General features: G+C 37.0%; 1 long non-coding RNA gene across 1 annotated transcript in view; it reads left to right on the top strand.

The window, feature by feature from the left end:
• Window positions 1–1,270: 1,270 nt before the first annotated feature.
• The window catches only part of LOC311619938, a 373,489-nt gene continuing 365,857 nt past the window's right edge, over window positions 1,271–8,902 (top strand). The window contains exon 1 of the long non-coding RNA XR_014794611.1: window positions 1,271–1,321. This is a non-coding gene — a long non-coding RNA (uncharacterized lncRNA). The remainder of the gene's footprint in view (window positions 1,322–8,902) is intronic.

The raw sequence follows: 8,902 nt of genomic DNA, 5'->3' as shown, positions 1-8,902 counted from the left end.
TAGCTTTAGGGTGCAATGTTCTGAAGATGTCAATTAAGTCCATCACATCTAGTGAGTCATTTATTATTGATGTTTCTTTGCTTATTTTTTGTCTAGAGGATTTATTCAGTGATGTCAAGAGGATATTAAAATCCCCTACTATGATTGTATTGCTGTGGATATCTTCCTTGATATCTTCCAGATTTTTTGTATATATTTGTATGTTCCTGAATTGGGTTCATATATGTTTACCAAAGTTATATTCTCTTGTATTGATCTTTTTAGTATTATGAAGTGGTCTTCCTTATCTCTTGTTAAGGCCTTTACTTTGAAATATATTTTTTTCAGATATAGGTATTACAACACAGCTTTTTTTTTTTTCATTTCCATTTGCCTAAAAAATGTTTTTTATCCCTTCCCTTTCAGTCTGTGTGAGTCCCTTGTTCTCAGGTGGGTCTCTTGTAGACAGCATATACACTGAGTGGCCAGATTATTATGATCTCTGAACACATAATAATCTTGCCACTCTGTGTGTGTGTGTGTGTGTGTGTGTGTGTGTGTGTGTGTGTGTGTGTGTTAGAGGGCTGGTACATGAATTCATTCATGGATGGGGTCCAGCCAGCCTAGCCATGAGTAGAAGGGGGGACATGGGAGGTTGGTTGGCCTGCTTGCTGGTAGAGCTCCTGGTTGAGGGGGAATATTCGCTTTTTATTATAAAGGATATACACTGAGTGGCCAGATTATTATGTGTTCAGAGATCATAATAATCTGGCCGCTCAGTATATATAGGTCATGTTTTTTTTATCCATTCAGCCACTCTATGTCTTTTGATTGGAGCATTTAGTCCATTTTCATATAATGTTATTATTGATAGGTACTTTTTTGTATCCCTGTGTTTCTTCATCCCTTTCTATTTCTTCTTTGTACAATAGTCCTTTTACCTTTTCTTGACTTGCTGGCTTGGTGGTAATACACTCCCTTAGCCTGTTTTTGTCTGCGAAGCCTCTAATTTCCCCTTGCAATTTTGAATAATAGTCTTGTTGGTTATAGTATTCTTGGGTTCAGTTGGTTATAGTATTCTTGGATTCAGTTCCTTGCTTTGTGTCACTTTATATACTTCATTCCATTCCCTTCTGACCTGATGTGTTTCTGTTGATAAATCATTTGCCAACCTAATGGGAGATCTTTTGTAGGTAACTCTCTGTCTCTCTCTTGCAGCCTTTAATATTCTCTCTTTGTTGATAATGTTTGCCATTGTAATTATCCCGTGTCTCGGTGTGGGTTTTTTTTTTTTTTTTTTTTTTTTTTTTTTTCTTCTTTTTTTTCTGTATTTATCTTGTTTGTGATTCTCTGTGCTTGTTTGACTTTTTTCTTCCCCAAATCAGGGAAGTTTTCTGTAATTATTTCTTCAAATGGATTTTCTAATTCTTGCTCCTCTTGTTGTCCTTCTGGCACTCCTATTATATGTTTCTTTGTTTCATGTTGTCGCAAAGCTCCCTTAGGCTCTCCTGCTTTCTAATTTTTTTCCAATTGTTTTTCAGATTTTTTTTTCTGTCCTATCTTCTAACACACTAATTCAGTCCTCTGCTTCTTCTAATCTATTGTTGAAACCTTCCATTGTGTTTTTTTTATGGTAGCTATATCAGTTTTTATTTCTTATTGATTCTTACTTAAGTTTGATTTATAAACTGTATGATCCTTACTCTGAATTATTTTTCTTATATATTGCATACCTCTATTTTATTTAGTTCCTTTTCTGGTGATTCCTCCTTTTCTATCCTTGGGTGATTGTTTCTTTGTCTCCCCATTTTTTCTGGCCCTGTGCACCTTGCTTGGGGTTTGAAAGGTTGAAGGGCCTATCAGGACAATGGTCTGGAAATTGTTAGGCCAGAGGCTGTGTCTGCCTTGAGTCTCATGTCTTTATTGTCTCTGTTCTGAGTTGTATCCCCTTCTTTCATGAATCTGGTCCCTCAGTTGTCTACTTCAAATGCTTGTGATGGTGGGAGCACATGCACAGTTCCTCTGGTGTGCAATTCCCTGTGAGAACCCAGAGCCCACTGGCATGCAATTTACTATCTGGTCCTGGAACCCATGACAGGGTGGCATTCTATGTCCCTCTGGCAGAACACTTGCAGCACAGTCCTGTGACCCTTGGCTTAGAACTCCAACAGTTCTAAACAATGGGTTTCTCAAATTCTCCCCTCCTCTGTGGGGAGCTTGTGCAGGTTTCCCTGGGACACTCAATCCATGCTACCCTGTTGTCCTGAGGTGAGGTGTGTGTTGGGTTGCTCTGGTTTGCCCCAGTAGGACTGTTTCAAGGGCCAGGGTGGAATGAGCCCAGATTGCTCTGAGTCACACAATCAGAGATCTCCTGTGGCCTTGACTTGGGCATGCTCTGGGTTGCTCTAGATCACCTCAACATCAGTTCCCAGGGCTGAGGGTGGAGTGCATGCTGGGTGGTTCTGGTCAGGCTAGCAGCACAGTTCTGGGGTTCAGAGCAGGGATAGAGCACAGGCTTCACTCACTGTGGGGTTCTGGAACAGAATCCTAGGATGGTGGGTCCCAGTGGGATGGTGAGGATGCCTGGGGCAGGAGTTCACTCTGGTGGCACATGCTTCCTGAAGACATCTGGGAGCCTGCTGGGAGGTACTGCACACTCATTGCCAGGCACAGTGGTGGTTCCACATGGGTTATGGCTGGCAAGCTGTGTTGTCTAGGAATCCTCTGCCCTTCCTTATTGAAAATTGTATCCTTGGCTGGGTCTAATTTGTTACTTCATGGTGGATATTCTCTGATTTAGTTACTTTTCTGGCCTGGTCCTAGGAGGAGGTGCATGACACTGCTGCATATTTGACTGCCATTTTCTCTTAATCCCAGCATTGTGAGTCTTGTTCCCATCTACTGTGTGGCATCCCAGGCTGTATAGGGTGAGGGTGGACTTTGATAAAAGAAGCAATAAATAGACAGTGGATATTCTGACTTCTTCATGCCCTGTCCCTGTATTAAACTATAGGATGGTCTGTGTGATTCAGGGTCATGAAACCCATGCACAGAGAGGCTGGACATCTGGTATTAACCTGAGAGTGAGTGCTCATATCAGTGGTTAAGACCTATCCATCCAAATATACAACCTCTCCAAACATGTCCCTCTCAATAGCTTCCCACTCTCTCTTATGTTGTTCTCACCATTCCAATCTGATGTTTTACTACTCCTTATGTGTTTTCTTTTTCTCTTTAAACTGGATCTTGCATTCTTTTTTGTTTGTTTTTGCTGCTTATTTTATTTTTTTTAAATATTATTTTATTGTTTAAAGTATTACAAATAGTAGTACATATCCCCTCCCCTCTCCATTTATCTTCCCCTGGCCTCCCCTACCCCCGGTACATGCCCTCAACCTCCCTCCCCCAGTGTCTTGTGTCCAATTGGTGATGCTTATATGCATGCATACAAGTCCTTTGATTGATCTTTTACCTCCCCCCAACAACACTCCCTAGCCTTCCTGCTGTAATTTGACAGTCTGTTTAGTGATACTCTGCCTCTGTATCTATCTTTTAATTCATAAGGTTATAATGTTCCTTATTATACATAAATGAGTGAGATCATGTGGTATTTTTCTTTCACTGCCTGGCTTATTTCACTTAGCATAATGCTCTCCAGTTCCATCCTTGTTGCTTCAAATGGTAAGAATTCCTTCTTTTTTATAGCAGTATAGTATTCCATTGTATAGATGTACTACAGTTTTCTAATCCACTCATCTGCTGATGGGCATTTAGGCTGTTTCCAAATCTTAGCTACTGTATATTGTGCTGCTATGAACATAAGGGTGCATATATCCTTTCTGATTGGTGTTTCTGTTTTCTTGGAATATATTTATAGAAGTGGTATTACTGGGTCAAATTACAGTTCCATTTGTAATTTTTTGAGGAAACGGCACACTGTTTTCCACAGTGGCTGCACCAGTATGCATTCCCACTACCAGTGAAGGAGGGTTCCTTTTTTTCTACATCCTTGCCAGCACTTGTCATTTGTTGATTTGTTGATGATAGTCATTCTGACAGGTGTGAGGTAATACCTCATTGTTGTTTTGATTTGCACCTCTGGGATGCTTAGTGACTTTGAGCATGTTTTCATGTGTCTTTTGGCTTTCTGAATGTCCTCTTTCAAAAAGTGTCTATTTAGGTCGTTTGCCCATTTTTTTTTATTAAATTGTTTATCTTCCTTTTGTTAAGTTGTCTGAGTTCCCTGTAAATGTTGGAGATTAGACCCTCATCAGAGATAACATTGGCAAATATGTTTTCCCATGCAGCAGGCTTTCTTTTCTTTTCTTTTCTTTTCTTTTCTTTTCTTTTCTTTTTTCTTTTCTTTTGTATCTTTTGTTGTGCAGAGGCTTTTCATTTTAATGTAGTCCTATGTGTTTATTTATTTTTTCTTAGTCTCTCTTGCCATAGGATCTGTGTCTGTGAGGATATTGCTGTGACATACGTCTGCAATTTAGCTGCCTATGGAGTCTTGTAGGATTTTTATGGTTTCCCATCTTACATTCAATCCTTTAGCCATTTTGAGTCTGTTTTTTGTATGGTGTATGTTGGTGATCTAGTTTCTTCTTCTTTCTTCTTCTTCTTCTTCTTCTTCTTCTTCTTCTTCTTCTTCTTCCTCCTCCTCCTCCTCCTCCTCCTCCTCCTCCTCCTCCTCCTCCTCCTCCTCCTCCTCCTCCTCCTCCTCCTCCCCCCCTTCTTCTTCTTCTCCTTCTTCTTCTTCTTCTTCTTCTTCTTCTTCTTCTTCTTCTTCTTCTTCTTCTTCTTCTTCTTCTTCTTCTTCTTCTTCTTCTTCTTCTTCTTCTTCTTCTTCTGCATGCATCTCACCAAATTTCCCAGCACCATTTATTAAAGAGGCTAATTTTGCTCCATTGTACTATCTTGCCTCCTTTGTCAAATATTAATTGAGCATAATGGTTTTGGTCAATTTTTGGGTCCTCTATTCTGTTCCCTAGGTCTGTATGTCTATTCTTATGCCAGTATCAGGCATTTTTGGAGAACTGTGGTTTGGTAATACAGTATGATGTCTGGTATTGTGATCCCTCCAAGTTTGTTCTTCTTTTTCGGTATAGCTGTGGCTATTGTTTTTTATTTTTTATTTTTTATTCCAGATATATTTTTGGAGATTTTTTTTCTAGATCTTTGAAATATGCCATTGGTATTTTAGTAGGTATTGCATTGAATCTATAGATTGCTTTAGGTAGTATGGATATTTTAATGATGTTGTTTCTACCAATCCATGAAAAATGGTATATTCTTTCATTTGTTCATGTCTTTCTCAATATCTTTTTTCAATGTAGTGTAGTTTTCTGAGTGCAGGTCTTTTACATCCTTATTAAGTTTATTACTAGATATCTTAATTTTTTGGTGCAATTGTAAATAGGATTGTTTTTTTTTTTTTTAAATTTCTCTTTCTATAAGTTCCTTATTGGTGCATAAAAAGGCCATAGATTTATGGGAGTTAATTTTGTATCCTAATGCATTGCCAAATTCATTTATTAGGAATATTAATTTTTTATAGAGTTTCTGGGATTTTCTAGGTATAGAATCATGTCATCTGCAAATGAGGACAGTTTTATTTCTTCTTTTCCAATTTGGATGCCTTTTATTTCTACTTCTTGTTTGATTGCTATAGCTAGTACCTCTAGTACTATGTCAAACAGGAGTTGTGAAAGTGGGAATCTTTGTCTTGTTCCTGTTCTTAGGGAAATAGGTTTAGTTTTTGCCCATTGAGTATGATGTTGGCTCTAGGTTTGTCACATATGGCTTTTATTATGTTGAGATATGATCCTCTAGTCCCACATTGCTGAGAATTTTTATCAAGAAATGGTGATGTATTTTGTCAAATGCTTTTTCTTCATAGATTGATATGATCATATGATTTTTTTGTCTCTCAGTTGGTTTATGTATCATATTTATTGTCTTGCAGATATTGTACCAGTCTTGCATCCCTGAAATAAATCCCACTTGGTCATGGTATATGATCTTTCTAATGTATTGCTGAATCCAACTTGCTAGAATTTTGTTGAGGATTTTAGCATCTCTGTTCATCAAGGATATTGGCCTCTTTTTTGTGTGGTGTCTTTATCTGGTTTTGGGATTAGGATAATGCTGGCTTCTTAGAAAGAACTTGAAAGTGTGCCTTCCTCTTGAATTTTTTAGAATAGTCTGAGGAGGATAGGCTTTAGTTCTTCTTTGAATGCTTGGTAAAACTCCCCTGTAAAGCTGTCTGGACCAGGGCTTTTGTTTGCTGGAAGATTTTTGAACTCTGTTTAATTTATTCAGTAGTTATCGCTCTATTCAGGATTTTTTTATTCTTCTTGGTTAAGTTTTGGGAGCTTTTATTTTTCTAGGAATATGTCCATTTCATCTAGGTTGTATATTTTGTTGGAATAGAGTTGTTCATAGTATTTTTTCATAATCATTTGTATTTCTGTGGGATCAGATGTTTTTCACCTCTTTCATTTCTGATTTTGTTTATTTGTGTCCTTTCTCTTTGCTTCTTGGTGAGCCTAAGCTAAAGTTTCATCAATCTTTTTTATCCTTTCAAAGAACCAGCTTTTGGTTTTCTTGATCTTTGGTATTTTTTTTGTCTCTATGTCATTTATCTCCACTCTGATCTTTATTATTTCCTTCCTTCTGTTTACATTGGGCTTTTCTTGTTGCTCTCTCTCTTTTTTTTTTTTTTTTTTTTTTTTTTTGAGGTAGGCTTGTAGAACTATAAACTTCCCTCTCAAGACTGCTTTTACTGTGTCCCATAGGTTTTTGGATTGTTTTGTTTTCATTGTTGGCTGTTGCCATGATGCTTTTTTACTTTTTCTTTGATATCTCTGGTAACACAATCATTGCTTAATAGCATGCTATTTAGCCTTTAGGTGTTTGATTTTATTTTTGTAGTTGATTTCTAGTTTTATGTCATTATGATCTGAGAAGATGCTTGATATGATTTCTATCTTCTTGAATTTGAAGAGACTTTACCTGTGACCCAATATATGGTCTATCTTGAAAATGACCCATGTGCACTTGAGAAGAATGTGTCATTGGGGTGAAATGTTCTGAAGATGTCAATTAATTACACTTGGTCTAGTGAGTCATTTTGGATTGATGTTTCTTTGCTGATTTTTTTGTTTAGAGGATTTGTCCAATGGTTATAGTGGGGTATTAAAGTCTCATACTATGACTATATTGCTGTCAATCTCTCCCTTGATATCCTCCAGAAGTTTTTCTATGTATTTGGGTGCTCCTTTATTTGGTGCATATATGTTTATCAGAATTATAGCTTCTTGTTGGATTGCTTCCTTTGTTTTATGAAATGGACTTCCTTATCTTTTGTTATGTATTTCACTTTGAGACCTAATTTGTCAGATATAAGTGATTCCTTTTTTTCTGAAGTTGGTTTCTTGTTGATAGCAGATATATGGGTCATATTTTCTTATCCACTCAGATGCCCTATGTCTTTTGATTGTAGCATTTAATTTGTTTACATTTAAAGTTATTATTGAGAGGTAGTTGTTTGTAGACATTTTTATTCTTCATGCCTGTGTTCCTTTTTCACTTCCTATTTCTTCTTTTGACATCAGACCCTTTAGCATATCTTGCATTGCTGGTTTGGTGGTAATAAATTCCCTTAGTCCTTTTTTTTGTCTGTGAAGCTCCTGATTTACACCTCAATTTTGTTTGATAGCCTTGCTGGATACAGTATTCTTGGATTCAGACTCTTTTGTTGCATGACTTTGTATTTTTAATTCCATTTCCTTTTTTCATGATGTGTTTCTGTTGAGAAGTCAGTTGCTAGTCTGATGGGGGATCCTTTGTAGGTATCTTTTTGTCTTTCTCTGGCTTCTTTTAAGATTCTTAGTTTGTCATTGGTATTTACCAATTTAATTATAACGTGCCTTGGCATTGGTCTTTTGGGTTTCATTTTGTTTGGGACTCTGTGAGCTTCTTGAATATGTGTAAGTTTTTTCTTTCCTATATCAGGGAAGTTTTATGTCATGATTTCTTCAAACAGGTTTCCTTTCCTTTGCTCAGTTTCCTCTCCTCTGGCACCCCTTTTATGCAGATGTTGTTGCATTTCGTGTTGTCCCAAAGTTCCCTTATGCTCTCTTCCAGTTTTATAAGTTTTTTTTTCCCCCTAGATGTTGCTCTACTTGGGTTTTTTTTTTCCTACCTTGTCCTTTAGCTCACTGATGTATTCCTCTGCTTCTTCTACTCTGCTGTTAATGCTTTCTATTTTTTTTTTTCAGCAGCAATGTCATTTTTCATTTCTTCTTGGTTCTTCTTCATTTTCTCTTGGTTATTACACATATTGTTGAATTTGTCTTCCATTCTTTTCAGTGACTTTATGATCATTTCTCTGAATTCTTGCTCTGACATATTGCTTGCCTCCATTTCGTTTACTTCCTGTCTGATGATGCCTGCTTTTCTTTCATATGCAGGCTGTTTCTTTGTGTCCCTAAGATCTCTCTTCACCTGATATCTGGTTATGTGGCGCTCTCTCTCTCCTGAATTGTTTTAAAGGCACAAAATATTATACAAATAGGCACAATGCACAAGGCACTGAACACAAATGTATTCATGATACTAATAACTCCAAATAAAGGTGTCCACCAGAGAAAGGGAATTAGGGGGATAAGAAAAAAAGAAGAAAAAGAGTGCAAAAATGATATTGAGAAAAGGAAAAAAAGTAAGAGAGAAAAGAAAAAGAGTAAAAAAAAGTGGTGAGGAGACTATTTATATGGGGAGAAAACTCAAATAAAACAACAACTAATTCCCAAAAATGCAAACAACAAACACCCAGAGATGAATGCAAACTACAAACAACAACTAATAACAAGTGAGGAGAGGAGAAACAGAAGTAAAAAGCAAACAAAAAAAGAGAAACAAT

The sequence above is a fragment of the Pipistrellus hanaki genome (assembly GCF_964339955.1).
Source record: "Pipistrellus hanaki genome assembly, chromosome: 3".
NCBI lineage: Eukaryota > Metazoa > Chordata > Mammalia > Chiroptera > Vespertilionidae > Pipistrellus > Pipistrellus hanaki.
The sequence above is the reverse complement of the archived record's forward strand: the minus strand, read 5'-3'. Positions and strand labels throughout refer to the sequence as shown.